Source organism: Balearica regulorum, unplaced genomic scaffold (genome assembly GCF_011004875.1).
Source record: "Balearica regulorum gibbericeps isolate bBalReg1 unplaced genomic scaffold, bBalReg1.pri S39, whole genome shotgun sequence".
Taxonomy (NCBI): Eukaryota; Metazoa; Chordata; class Aves; order Gruiformes; family Gruidae; genus Balearica; species Balearica regulorum.
Genome location: NW_022679030.1, coordinates 55,322 through 70,252, shown reverse-complemented (window position 1 = coordinate 70,252; position 14,931 = coordinate 55,322). Strand labels below are relative to the sequence as shown.

The following is a 14,931-nucleotide window of genomic DNA, read 5'->3' as shown; positions in this document are numbered from 1 at the left end:
AGCTCAGCTGGAACTCCTTCCAAGTCCAGAGGACATCTATCTCCAGCCAGACTTTGCTAGATTTCCCTCCCCTCCACGTTCATCTTCCCGTCATTACCAAGGCAGGGACCTGTGTCTGCTTGTCCCTTCTGAGGTGTGCCCTCCTGAAGAGCTTGCAATGTATGAGCCCGTAACATTTAATGGCTGAGACAGTGGAAAGGAAAAGATGTGTTCCTTGCCTTCCCTCTGCTCGGGTTCAGGACAAGGGAAGGGAGCGGGACTGCTGTCCTGCAACCTGTCACTCCAGTACGACACTCTTCAGTTCTCAGAATCCCTGGCGGAAGGGGGAGATGCTTAAGGGATGGCTTTGGGAGAGGAGCAAAGGAGCAGATAGCAGGCTGCCTAGCCCTTCCTGCGCAGTAGTCTGCTGGCCCTGGTTTACAGTCTTGTCTCCTCCATGGTTCGTTCGCGTTCCCATAGAGTAGCTGGGAGCTCTGTTTTTGTCAGTATCCAGCGTGGGGTCCCCCACGGGGTCACAAGTCCTGCCAGCAAACCTGCTCTGGCGTGGGCTCCTCTCTCCATGGGGCCACAGGTCCTGCTAGGAGCTTGCTCCACAGTGGGCTTCCCACGGGGTAACAGCCTCCTCCAGGTGCCTCCACCTGCTCCGGTGTTGGGTCCTCCACGGGCTGCAGGTGGAATCTCTACACCCCCTCATCCTTCCTCCAGGGGCTGCAGAGGGACAGCCTGCTTCACCATGGTCTTCACCAGGGGCTGCATGGGGATCTCTGCTCTGGCGCCTGCAGCACCTCCTGCCCCTCTTTCTGCACTGACCTTGGTGTCTGCAGAGTTTCTCATACCTTCTCACTCCTCTCTCTGGCTGCAAAAACTCTAACTGGTTTTTTCCCTTCTTAAATATGTTATCCCAGAGGCGCTGATTGGCTTGGCCTTGGCCAGCGGCGGGTCCGTCTTGGAGCTGGCTGGCATTGGCTCTGTCAGGCACAGGGGAAGCTTCTAGCAGCTTCTCACAGAAGCCACCCCTGTAGGCCCCCCGCTTCCAAAACCTTGCCATGCAAACCCAACACATTCCACCCCTCGCCTCTGTGAATCACATATTTAAGAATTATCATTAAAATATACATTCAACACAAAAACTTCACAAACATCAACAAGAAAAAAAAAAGAATTCCCCACACCAAAATCAAAATAACATCATCACAACACCACACAAAAGTGAACAATTCACACACAGAATCCACCTCTTGTCCCTTCACCACTATGTCACTCTCTGCCTACATTCAGTCTATGTTTTGCCTGTTACGTCTTCCAATTACTATCCTTCTCTCGATTTTCTCATACCCCACATTGGGCGCCAAAAAGGACTGTGGTGGTTTACCCTTGGCTGGACGCAAAGTGTCCACCAAGCCGCTCTCTCACTCCCCTCCTCAGCAAGGCAGGGAGGGGAGAAAATAAGATGGAAAAACAACCCCAGACTCGTGGGTCAAGATAAAGGCAGTTTAATGTAGCTAAAGCAAAAGGCCACGCACGGAAGCCAAGCAAAAAGCAAAAGATTATTCTCTACTTCCCATCAGCAGGCGATGTCCAGCCACTTCCTGGGAAGTAGGGCTTCAATATGCGTACTCCTTACTCTGGAAGACAGACATTGTAAAAAAAACCAAATGCTCCTGCCCTGCTCCTCCCCCTATCTCTCAGTTTCCTATTGCTGAGCAGACGTCATGTATGGAATATCCCTTTGGTCAGTTTGGGTCAGCTGTCCTGACTGTGTCCCCTCCCAAGATCTTGCCAACCCCCAGCCTGCTGCTGAGGGGGGGAAAGAAATGTTGGAGAAACAGCCTTGAGGTGTGCTGGCACTGCTCAGTAGCAGCCAAAACACTGGTGTGTTCCCAACACCTTGCTAGCTACCGATACACAGCACGGCACTGTGAGGGCTGCTGTGGGGAGAATTAACTCCATCTCAGCCAGACCCAATACTTTTGTACCACTACTGCAGGGAAACACGAAACCGTACTTAAGATCTTGTCTGAACAAACAGCTGGAGAAATGTTACTCACTTGGTCCAGACATCGTCTTGGTGTTTATCTTGGGAAGTCCACAGATGGCATAGGCTGGAGCCATATACTTCCCATTCCTGGCCATGGAGGGCTCCACAAAACAATGAGGACCTGAAGAACAGCTGTCTTCGGGGGGAGATTTTGCCCCTCTAAATGTGTAAGGGGAGGCTCTGCTGTGGTACGATTGTGGTTCAGGTAACCTAGGAAGAACAGTATGTGAAAAGACACCTGCAGGTAACTGCATTTCAAAGCTCCTTTGTAACTGCAGGTGACTGAGCTGCCAAGCTCATGAAATTCCCCTCCTTTTTCCTCCAAGAGTAATAAAGGCAAGCTATACAATGCCTTGTAGTGCCAAAGAGTAAAGCCCTAAACAGAAGTGGTTGTGCAACTGCCTTGATAAATAATCTTTAAAAGAAACTGGACTTCCTGCCAGCCTGGTTGCAGTTGTTAATAACGGAGAAAGAAAAAAAGAAAAAAAACCTAAAACCAAAACGCAACAAAAAAGAAACCACACATGCATTGGGTTTGCATGGCAAGGGTTTGGTATCGGGGAGGGATACAGCAGTGGCTTCTGTGAGAAGCTGCTAGAAGCTTCCACCACATCCAACAAAGCCAATGCCAGCCAGCTCCAGGACAGACCTGCCAAGGCCGAGCCCATCAGCTACAGCAGCACCTCCTCTGGGATAACACAGTTCAGAAGAGGAAAAACCCTGCTGCACAACACCGGCCAGAGAGGAGTGAGAAGATGTGAGAGGAACAACTCTACAGACACCAAGGTCAGTGCAGAAGGAGGGGGAGGAGGTGTTCCAGGCGCTGGAGTAGAGGTTCCCCTGCAGCCCGTGGTGAAGACCATGGTGAGGCAGGCTGTCCCCCTGCAGCCCATGGAGGAAGGATGATGGTGGAGCAGAGATTCCACCTGCAGCCCCTGGAGGACCCCACACTGGAGCAGGTGGAGACACCTGAAGGAGGTTGTGACCCTGTGGGAAGCCTGCGCTGGTGCAAGCTCCTGGCAGGACCTGTGGCCCCATGGAGAGAGGAGCCCACGCCGGAGCAGGTTTGCTGGCAGGACTGATGGTTGTGATCAGTGGTGCAGAGTCTAGTTGGAGGCCTGTAGCTGGTGGTGTGCCCCAAGGGCCAGTGCTTGGTCCTGTCTTATTCAACATATTCATCAATGACCTGGACGAGGCGACAGAGTGTACCCTCAGGAAATTCGTTGATGATACAAAACTAGGAGGAGTGGCCGACACACCGGAAGGCTGCACTGCCATTCAGCGAGATCTGGACAGACAGAAATCAAATGAACTTCAACAGGGCAAGTGTTGGGTCCTGCACTCAGGGAGGAGTAACCCCAGGCACCAGAACAGGTGAGGGGCTGACCTGCTGGGAAGCAGCACTGCAGAGAAGGACCTGGCAGTCCTGATGGACAAGAAGTTCTCCATGAGCCAGCAGTGTGCCCTCGTGGCCAAGGCGGCCAATGGTATCCTGGGGTGCATTAAGAACAGCATGACCAGCCCAGAAACGTTGTGGAGGCCCCTGGGTCCCTGGAAGTGTTCAAGGCCAGGTTAGATGAGGCTTTGGGCAACCTGGTCTACTGGAGGGTGTCCCTGCCTGTGGCAGCGGGATTGGAACTAGATGTTCTTTGAGGTCCCTTCCAACCCAAAACATTTGATGATTCTATGTTTCTATGAAAGGCTGAGAGAACTGGGGCGGTTTAGCCTGGAGAAGACTGAGAGGGGATCTCATCAACCCTTATAAATATCTAAAGGACAGATGTCAAGAGGAAGGGGCCAGACTCTTCTCAGTGGTGCCCAGTGAAAGGACAAGGGCCAACAGGCACAAATCAGAATACAGGAATTTCCATCTCAAATGAGGAAAAACTTCTTCACTCTGAAGGTGACCGAGCACTGGGACAGGCTGCCCAGAGAGATCGTGGAGTCTCCTTCTCTGGAGAGATTCAAAACCTGCCTGGATGCGATCACATGCAACCTGCTCGAGGTGATCCTGCTCTAGCAGGGGGTTGGACTAAACGATCTCCAGAGGTTCCTTCCAGCCCCTACCAGTCTGGGATTCTGTGACTTGTGACCCCATGGAGGACCCACACTGGAGTAGGGGGGACTATTTGCAAAAAACTGCACCCCGTGGAAAGGACCCATGCTGGAGAAGTTCATGGAGGACTGTCTCCTATGGGATGGACCCCACATTGCAGCAGAGGAAGAGTGTGAAGAGAAAGGAGCAGAAGTGACGACGTGTGAAGAACTGACCACAACCCACATTCCCCGTCCCCCTGCGCCACTCTGGAGAAGGAGGTAGAGAAATCAGGACTGAAGCTGAGCCTGGGAAGAAGGGAGGGCTGAGGGAAGATTTGGGTTTATTTCCCATTACCCTACTCTGACTCGATTGGCAATAAATTATATTAATTTTCCCAAGTCGAGTCTGTTTTGCCCGTGACACTAATTGGTGAATGATCTCTCCCCATCTTGATCTCGACCCATGAGTCTTTCCTTTTATTTTCTCTCCCCTGCCCAGTTGAGGGGGGTGGGGTGGTGGAACGGCTTTGGTAGGCACCTGGTGCCCAGCTAGGGTCAACCCAGCACATCACACTACCTGAAACAACAGTGTAGGCACTTGATAATTAATTGCAGTATCACCACTATTCTGTCATTAGGAAGTATTTTAGCCCTACAAGCAGTTGCTAAGATAACTTGAAGCAAGTGTAAAGATTTCTTGTGTTATTTTATGCTTTCCCAGGAACCCAGATGGGAAGATCACCAGCAAATGCTGCACAGTCAGGTCCTTTTACTGCTAAGAAAAGCAGCCCTCTCCCAGCCATGGCAAAGTAGAGCTTTATGAGGAAAAAGGGGGCAGGGAGAGGCGGGGAAAAGGGAAATGGGTTTGTAGCTGATTTTATCAGGGGTGTTCTCAAGGCGCCACACCCCACTCTGATCCTTGTTTTACCTGTTGTCCCTGGGACTGAGTATTTGGGTCTAGGGCTGGTGAACTGGGCCAGGATGGGGTCCCATGGGTGATGAGGTCTCCAAGTCCTCACCCAGGCTCCATCCATGCTGGGAGATTCTTACAAAGCCTGAGGAAAAAGCAAAAGAGTTACTAACAGGCTTCCATGAAATAAGCCAGGTTTTGTTTAGTTTAGTTTTGTTGGGTTTTTTTATTTCAGTTAAAATTTCTCCACTTGGTCTTGTGTGACAGATGCACTCAAGTCCTTAACCAAACTAGCTGTAGTTTGGTACAGGCTCCAAAGAGGTAAAGGCGGAAGCTGTGAACAGGCCAAGAACTTCTCTATTTTCAATCTGTTCTCTGAAAACCCACAAAGGAGCAGAGTAACACAGTAAGCATCGACGCATATGAGCTTGGAACACCAATCATGCAATTAACACATGAATAGCGGGTGGCTTTTACAAGACTCATTTATCAAGGAGCAAAGAAAGTCATGGGTACAAGGAGTCTGATGCATACCTTTTCCACTGCGTGTAATTTGACCACAAGCCAATCACTTTATTCCATAAATATGACAACCTCTGTGAGCCGCCTTTGAGCTCTCCCAGCTAAGTAGCCTGGCTGTATGGCAGTGATCGTCGTCATCATCATCACAGAACGGTTTGGGTTGGAAGGGACCTCACAGCCCATCCAGTTCCAACCCCCCCTGCCATGGGCAGGGACACCCTCCACTAGCCCAGCTTGCCCAAAGCCCCCTCCAACCTGGCCTTGAACACTGCCAGGGAGCCAGGGGCAGCCACAGCTTCTCTGGGCAACCTGTGCCAGGGCCTCACCACTCTCATAGTGAAGATTTTTTTCCTAATATCTAATCTAAATTTCCCCTCCTCCATCTTAAGGCCATTCCCCCTTGTCCTGTGACTCCCTGCCCTTGTCAACAGTCCCTCTCCAGCTGTCCTGTAGCCCCTTCAGGGACTGGAAGGTGCTCTAATGTCTCCCTGGAGACATTAGAGACCTCTTCTCCCCTTGAGCTGGACCGCCTCTCCAGGTTGCTCCTTGAGGCAACCAGCTCAACCTTTTACCAGCAGCAGATCTTTGGCAAGCAACCGATATTGCACATAAACTTGCAGTACGGTAACTCTGGTTCTGTCTTGGTAACTTTGATTTGTGTTTTGGTAACTCTGATTTGTGCCTTAGTAGTTTTGAATCACTGTTCAAATGACTGTGCTGTACAGTAACAGAGGAAACCTTGCCATCGTGTAAAGTCGCACCCTTACATCATATTAAAACCACTTCTGCTACTACCTTTGACGGTGGTTCTTTAAGCAATCTAAATCACCCATTCATGTCATCTTGGTCCTGTACCATCCAAGTCCTGTCTTACCAGAGAACACCAATGCTCTTGACAAAAGAACATTTTTTACGATGAGGGTGGCGAGAGCCACCCAGGTTGCCCAGCGAAGTTGTGGGTTCCCCATCACTGGATTTGTTCAAGGTCAGGTTGGATGGGGCTTTGAGCCACCTGATCTAATGAAAGATGTCCCTTTCACTAGGCAGGGAGGAGCATCTAAAAGCTAATTGGCTTGTGCTTGCCTCAGACCTGGATGGGTAATTTGCTCTGTGCACCTCGCATGCAGCTTTTCCCTGTAACGGGAGAGAAAGGAGAGTGACTGCCACCGTATAAGTTCTGCCTCTTAATAAAGAAGAGTCTGAAATTATTTCTCATCCTATAGAATAAAATCCAAGCCTATTGATGAAAATCTCAACAGGTGCAATGGACCTTATCATTGATGCTAAACTATGGCAAGGAAGGATGAGTCTCAATACTTCACCTGTGTATTTCCAGGATGCATGCGAAACAGAGTTTCGAACAACAGCAGAGAGCAGGGACTTTCAAAAGCACCTGGTTTTTACATTGTCCTTGCACTCAATGACAGAAATGAGAAGCGACGTAGCATTCGCAGAGCACAGCAGAGGGTTTGCCTGCTGAGTCTTTTGAGAAGAAAGGTAACCCACTAACTGAAGTGAGGGAGGGAGGGAATCCTATGCGGGTTTTTGAAGGAGGAGATGAGCACAGTAATGCTGGTGCTGGGAGAGACTTTTCTGCAGGTGCTGGACTATGGAGAGTTGATGTGTGGAAGCCAGCGAGGGGATCGCTGCAGTGTTGAAAGCAGCTGTGTCCAGGTGAGCAGTGAGCTCAGCTGGAAGCTCCACAGCAGCATACACTGGCAGTGTTGGAGTATCTGTTTGGTTTGCCATCACAAATCATCCAAGTTTCCATTCTGTCACATCATAGATTCCTAGAATCGTTTAGGTTGGAAAAGACCTTTAAGATCATAAAGTCCAACCATTGACTTAGCGCTGTGTAGTGGTGCACACCCCCCCACACCCCCTGGGCCACTGTGAGATGTCAGGATAAGCCCCATGGTGCTGCTATCTTGGAGACATGTGCAGTGACTCGGGCAGTGTCAGGCCCTCTGGCCACACCTGGGCCATCTGCTGCCTGAACGGTACGTCAGGACGAGCTTCATTCTGCTCTCATCCTGGTCACAAGGGCAGGAGCCTGGAGCCGGGGTGGGCGGGCACCCCCCTGGACACATCTGGGCCACCTGCTGCCTGAATTGACTACCAGAACGGCTCAGCAGGACTTGTGGCCAGAATGAAAAATCCTGACCAAAGCCAATCATTTCGAGATCCTATAAACAGCGATCCAAAAGTGAGACCTTTTGAGCTCTCCAGGACCACAGTGGGCTGTGTGACCCAGGATCTTCCCTGAGCTGGGACGCCTCTCAAGGGAGATTTCACCAGGATTCAAAGACTGTCTGTCGATGATTTTGCGAGGACTAAAAGGCCTGATTTTGTGAAGTTCACTGACTGTCTGTTGATGAACACTGGCACATAAAAGTGAGTAATTAATGAAACTCACAAAAAGGGACATTTTAATGATAGGTTCACCTGTGGGTGTGTACAATTTGGTTCAGGATCGTCTGTCTGCCTGTCTGTACATGTGATTTAATTTAACCTCCATCTGTGTGTGCATCCCTGCTGTAAGTTTTGGGTGACCATTCTTGAATCTTTAACTAAGTTGCTATTTTGATTGTAACAAATTCCACTGAATCATTCTGTTAAATTGGCTGATGATTAAGTGCTGTTAATAATTATACAACCTAAAAATATTGTGATCTTTCTCAAAAATATTAATAAATCCTAAACTGCTGCTAAACCCAAAGCTGTGAAACAAAATCTCATTTGCAACACACTGCCAAGTCCACCACTAAACCATGTCCCTAAGCACCACATCTACCCATCTTTTAAATCCCTCCAGGTATGGTGACTCCACCACTTCCCTGGGCAGCCTGTTCCAGTGCTTGACAACCCTTTTGGTGAAGAAATTTTTCCTAAAATCCAACCTAAACCTCTCCTGGCACAACCTGAGGCCATTTCCTCTTGTCCTATCACTTGTTACTTGGGAGAAAAGACTGACCCGCACCTGGCTACAACCTCCTTTCAGGTAGTTGTAGAGAGCCATCAGGTCTCCCCTGAACCTCGTTTCCACACGCTAAACCACCCCAGTTCCCTCAGCCACTCCTCATCAGACTTGTGCTCCAGACCCTTCACCAGCTTTGTTGCCCTGCTCTGGACTCACTCCAGCACCTCAGTGTCCTTCTTGCAGTGAGGGGCCCAAAACTGAACAGAGTATTCAAGGTGCAGCCTCATCCTCTGAGCTAAAACTGTCGACAGGAGCTGGCTCATCCTGGCACTCGGTACCACTCCAGCAGGCGACCTGCAGTCCAGAAGGACCCCTGAAATACCTCCATGGCACGCATCAGCACACCAGCACGCACCTCAGATGTAAACACTGCCAAGTCAGCTCTTACTTGCATCACATACAGAGGACTCAGTTTAGCAAACTGAGCTTTACTTCTGCTGAAACTTTCCTTACAGACAGCTCATTGTCTCTGTTCATAAACAGTAGCAAAGACCTGTTGTAGTGCAAAGGCTCAAACCCTGCCTATGGTGAAGAAGCTGTCTAGACAAGTCCCAGTTTTCTGTCCTCACTGCTGCCCTGCTTCCCAGAAATCAATCAATACCAAAAGCTCTGCATGAAGACTGCAAAAAAAGCCAACTGCAAGTGCCTTTACTTGCTACTATTTTTGTTAGGCAGCGTTCTAGGAAGAAACTAGCTTTTCCTGCTAGTTTTGGTACAGCTTCATTAGCTTTAAAGATGACACTTCTTACCTCTTCTACTCCAATACGGCCTCACAGCCCAGCACAATCGTACTTCATGTAGGAAACCTTCACCATACAAAGACAGGCACGCTACAGCAATGTCTTACTCTCAAACAACAGGCTCTTTCAACCACTCTTCCTCTTGCTTACCAAACTTCAGAGCATGTTAGGAAACAACAGCAAAAAAGCACGGTTCTTATTCACATTTTATGGAGCCCATTATATCAGCCATTCAACATTAAGTCCAACTCCAGTCCGAACCCTAGAGTAAGAAACATCATCTTAAAATTTCCAGAAAAAGGAAGAGCTTTGAAGTGGAGAGATGAGAGAATGTTCATGAAAGCACCATCACGCAAATGCTCATCCCTGTTCATAGAATCATAGAATGGTTTGGGTCGGAAAGGACCTCAGAGATCGTCTAGTTCCAACCCCCCTGCCATGGGCAGAGACACACTCCGCTACATCAGGTTGCCCAAAGCCTCCGCCAACTTGGCCCTGAACGCTTCCAGGGATGGGGCCACCACAGCCTCTCTGGGCAACCTGTCCCAGCGCTTCACAACCCTCACAGCAAAGAAATTCTTTCTAACATCTAAACCTCCCCTCTTTTAGCTTAAACCCTTTACCCCTTGTCCTGGCACTACACTCCCTGACAAACAGTCCCTCTCCAGCTTTCCTGTACGCCCCTTTAAGCACTGGAAGGTGCTCTAAGGTCTCCCCGGAGCCTTCTCTTCTCCAGGCTGAACAATCCCAACTCTCTCAGCCTGTCCTCATAGCAGAGGTGCTCCAGCCCTCAGATCAACTTCGTGGCCTCCTCTGGACTCAATGTCTGTCTTGCACTGTTCACAGACCAACTGCACCGATACCTAAGTGATGTTCTTCGCTAACTGGCAGCCACTGACATCTGGAAAACAGCACAAGGTCTCTTATTCATTGGTGCCGAACATGGAGGTTGGAATTGGAGCTGGGAAGAAAACCATACACAGTCAGTCTGGTTTCATTCAAGTCCTTCAAGTCCATCAAGTCCAGTTCACATTCATGAGGAATCGCAGCAGGTCCCACCTGTCCCTGCAGATCCCAACACCGTTTCTGTGCAGTGTCCTGAGGGACAACAAGCGCATAACAGCACAGTAGGAGAGAGAAAGAAAAATAAGGGCTGGGGGCAGGGTAGAGACTGCAAAAAAAGCCTAGGGTGGGCAGCAAGGAGAGGGAGTAAAAAAGAATAGGGGCAGCAATAGGGACGGGGAGCAGGACAGAGGGATACTGCGAGAAACAATGGGGCAGGGAGCAGGACAAGAATAACAAAGAGAAAAACAGGGACAGTGAACAGCACAGAGAGATGGAGAGAGAGAGAGAGAGAGAGAGAGAGAGGTATTAGGAGTCCTGCAGAGAGATGGAGGAAGAGGTGAGTAACAGTCAGGGAGCAGCAGAGAGGCATAAAGAAGAGATGAACAAGAAGAAGAATAGGGACAGTGGGATACAGATTGAAAAAACCACAGTGACAGTTAACAGGACAGAGTGAGAGAGAGAGAAAGAGAAGCAGAAGGAAGGAGGGAGAGGGGAAGACAAGGATGGGGGGGACACACATATAGGCAGAGAGAGACAAAGGAACAGGCCAGAGAGACTGTGAAAAACAGAGGGATGGAAATCAGGACAAAGAGATGGAGAAGAAAAAAACCTGTGATGGGCTGCAGGACAGAGAGACACAGAAAAAAAGAGGCAGAGGGAGCAGGAAAGGAATGACAAGGGAGAGGTAGGGTGACAGAGAGAGGCTTGGAGAAAAGAGAAAGGGGGGCAGGGAGCAGAGGTCAATAATTGAGAGAGAAAGAGAGGTTCAGGGAAGTGAAAAAAATTACACAGAGGGAAAGGGGAGGGGGCAGGGAGGTACGGAGATGCAGAAGAGGGGTGACATGGCCCCAAAGGCCTGGGACTCACTGGAGCTCCAACTATCTGCACTGCCAGGCAATTGTACAGTTCAGGCACTTCTTTATCTGTCTGTCTGTCCTTTCCTCCCTTCCTCTTCTGTAGCTCCAGTCGCTTGACTCCACCTAAAAGAATACATTGGCGTCTTACAGCTTTTGGAACATGAGACTTCCTAATACACAGCCACGCGCGCCCACACTACATGGTCAGACTGTACTTTTCCTTACATATACAGACCCGATGGTGCATGTTGGAGATCTGGTCTGCTGAGGACTTGTCAGAGGGATCCTTCCTCACCCAGAGAGGCCAGCTGCCTCTTGTCTGCAGCTGAGGGCAGCAGCTGGCAGAATCCCCTTCACTTCATCCTCCTCCTGCTTTACCTTTTACTGGTCTCTTCAGCTTCAGCTGCGGCAGCTCCTCTCCAAAGCCAGTCAGTGTCCACCTGCCCCTTTTCACCCATGCTGCCAGGAAAATGAGGCCAGAGAGAGCCCACGCAAACCTGAGCTAGATGTAGTCAGTGACATCCCTGAGGGAGGAACGGACCACGAGCTCTCAGCATGGCCTCTGGGAGAGGAAAAGCAACCATGACCACCTCAGCCGGCCTCAGGCTGGAGCCCCTCGTGCTGCAGGAGCTCCTGCAGAAACTGCTCCTTCCCTGCTGACGCGCTGACAGAACCTGCCTTAACAGAGGATCGAGCGTGCCGGAGGCCCTGCTGGCTGCTGCCAGGACTGGCCGTGGGGCGGCCTGGGGCTGCAGGACAGGCCTCAGGGGAGGTGCTGGGGCCAGGGCAGCTGCAGGGCGTGAGCAGGGCTGAGGCGGATCAAGGGGGCTGTGGGAGTTGGGGTGCCCAGTGCCTGTGCCCAGGGAGGTCTGTGTGTGTCCCTGTCATCTGTCTCCTTCCCCTCCCCAGCTCTGGGGTCCCCTGGGGCTACTCCAGCCAGGCCTGACTCCAGCTGACCAGGAGCCCATTGCAACAGCTCCCTGCCGCCACCCCGGGTGGCCAGCAGCAGGAGACACCCCCGAACCTGCCCAAGGGCCTCGCTCCTCGCGAGCAGCCCCAGCCCTCACCTCAGCTGAGCCGCAAATGGAGCAAAGACTGCGCCTGCCGAGACAACATGGCCGCCCGGCACCCTGTGCCCCAGGACTACAGCTCCCAGCATGCCCTGAGAACAATATGGCCGCCCGGCACCCCATGCCCCAGGACTACAGCTCCCAGCATGCCCTGAGAACAATATGGCTGCCCAGCACCCCATGCCTCAGGACTACAGCTCCCGGCATGCCCCGGGGCGCACCTTCCTGCTGCCTGACCCCGCGGGGACACCGTACCCGGCCCGGCCCCACCCCCGCAGCCCCCATGGCCGCCCCGGCCCTGGAGCCCCGGTGGAGCGGGGGAGGGGGGGGGAAGAAAGAGGAGGCGGGGGGGGGGGGCAGGGTGGAGGGGTGGCCGGAGAGCGGCGGGAGATGGCCAGAGGGACGAGGAGAACCGGGGGGGGGTTGACCCTGACTGCAGGCCGGGTGCCCCCTGAGGCGGGTCCGTCCCCCTCAGCTGAGCAGGGGCCAGAAAATCCAGGGAGAGGGGGTGGAGATAGGGACGGGGAGATCAGTCCGCAATTACTGTTCTGGGCGAAACAGACTCGACTCGGGGAATTTAATGTGATTTATTGCCAATCAAGTCAGAGCAGGGTAATGGAAAATAAAACCAAATTTGAAAACCCCTCCCCACACCCCTCCCTTCTTCCTGGGCCCAACTCCACCCCCCGTTTCTCTCCCTCTGGGGAATGGGGGCTGTGGTCAGGTCATCACCCCTTGTCTCTGCTGCTCCTTCCTCCTCAGGGGAAGACTCCTCACACTCCTCCCTGCTCCAGCGTGGGGTCCCTCCCACGGCAGACAGTCCTCCACCAACTTCTCCAACGTGAGTCCTTCCCACAGGCTGCAGTTCTTCACCAACTGCTCCAGCGTGGGTCCCCCACGGGGTCCCAAGTCCTGCCAGCAAACCTGCTCTGGCGTGGGCTCCTCTCTCCATGGGGCCACAGGTCCTGCCAGGAGTCTGCTCCAGAGTGGGCTTCCCACGGGGTCACAGCCTCCTTCAGGTGCCTCCACCTGCTCCAGAGTGGGGTCCTCCAGGGGCTGCAGGTGGAATCTCTGCTCCACCATCATCCTTCCTCCATGGGCTGCAGGGGGACAGCCTGCCTCACCATGGTCTTCACCACAGGCTGCAGGGGAATCTCTGCTCCTGCGCCTGCAGCACCTCCTGCCCCTCCTTCTGCACTGACCTGGGTGTCTGCAGAGTTTCTCACATCTTCTCATTCCTCTCTGGCTGCTCTTGCACAGCAGGGTTTTCCCCTTCTAAAATATCTTATCTCAGAGGTGCTGCCACCATTGCTGATGGGCTCAGCCTTGGCCAGTGGTGGGTCCATCCTGGAGCCGGCTGGTGTTGGCTCTGTCGGACATGGGGGAAGCTCCTGGCACCTCCTGGCAGAAGCCACCCCCGTACTCCTTCCTGCTACCAAACCCTTGCCACGCAAACCCGAAGACCCTTTCAGCTCTTTCTGTCACAGAAAGTGACAGTCACACACGTCAAACGCACCTGCACGCGTCAGGGGCCTGACCCCGCCATCATCACCTGCTCAGCCACACATGCCGTCACACAGGCCAGGTTCTTGGTTCTGCCCTGTCAGCTACACACGACATCACTAGAACTTTACCAAGCCAGGGGCCTGACCCTGCCCTATCAGTCGCTCTAACTCAAGTGACATCAAAAGTACTACCAGATGCGAGGTGCTTGGTTCTGCCCTGTCAGCCACTGAGCCTCGCATGACATCACACGCAAGCCAGGGGCCTCATCCTGCCTTATCAGCTACCCAGCCTCACGGACGTCACAAGCACCTGCAAAAATCAAAGTTCTGATCCCGCCAAAGCTGCGGCTCAGCCAGCACCGACGTCACAAGCACCTGCACAAGCCAGGGGCCCGATCCTGCAATATCAGCCGCTCATGCCATCACAAGCACCTGCAAACGTCCAAAGCCTGGTCCTGCCACATCACACGCTAAACCACCAGTGACATCGAAAAGGTTGGTAGTGCCCTTCCTCGCTTTGGCCGGCACCCATGGGGTCTGGGGGCTCCTGCCCCTTCCCCTGTCCAGGGAATGACCTGCACAGTTTGGGGGTGTCCCGCTGCGTCTGTGTGCCCCTCCCCTGCCCTGGCCCCAGGATCGGTGGGATTTGGCGGTTCCCTTCACCTGCCCTGGGGGTGATTTCTGGGGTTTGGGGGTGCCCTGCCCTGTGCCAGCCAAGAACCTCAGGGTTTGGAGGTGCCCTGGCCCTGACTCCTGCGGTTTTGGGGTGCCCTGGCCTTTCCTGTAGGGTTTGGGGGTTCCTTTTTCCTGCTACCCCCAAGACTCACTGGATTTTAGGGTGCCCTGTCCCTGTCTGGTCCATGACCTGTGGGGTTTGGGGGAGCCCTGTCCCTGATCCATGGATTTGGGGTGCCCTGTTCCTGTCTGGTCTTGGACCCGCAGGGTTTGGGGGTGCTCTGACCCTTTCCTGACCCTGAACCACGGGGTCTGTAGATTCTTGTTCAGGGCATGACCATGCTCTTCTGAGCGTGGCAGGATGAAACCTCAAGTTCTGTATGTCCAAAAAAAAAATTGTCCAAAAAATTGTGGGGGTTTGTGCCCCAATTGTCTTTTTTTTTTTAATTTTTCCAAATTGACGATGAATTTTAAACCTGATTATTCACCTATTTTACTACCACCCGCCCCCTCCCCCCACCCCAACATGATT

At 52.3% G+C, this 14,931-nt stretch overlaps 1 long non-coding RNA gene across 5 annotated transcripts; it reads right to left on the bottom strand.

Moving 5' to 3' along the window:
• Positions 1-4,039: 4,039 nt before the first annotated feature.
• On the bottom strand, positions 4,040-13,089 carry LOC142599690 (uncharacterized). Of its 5 annotated transcripts, XR_012833222.1 has the most exons (7): positions 12,217-12,282; positions 11,385-11,823; positions 11,160-11,272; positions 10,091-10,325; positions 9,432-9,489; positions 5,236-7,888; positions 4,040-5,130 (listed from the first exon to the last, which is right to left on the bottom strand). It is a non-coding gene; the product is annotated as an uncharacterized LOC142599690 (long non-coding RNA). The 5 variants fall into 5 exon arrangements; XR_012833218.1 differs by lacking the exons at positions 4,040-5,130; positions 5,236-7,888; positions 9,432-9,489; positions 12,217-12,282 and adding an exon at positions 12,952-13,089 and having other exon boundaries at positions 10,217-10,325; positions 11,385-11,673; XR_012833217.1 differs by lacking the exons at positions 4,040-5,130; positions 5,236-7,888; positions 9,432-9,489 and having other exon boundaries at positions 10,217-10,325; positions 11,385-11,673; positions 12,217-12,344.
• Positions 13,090-14,931: the final 1,842 nt, after the last annotated feature.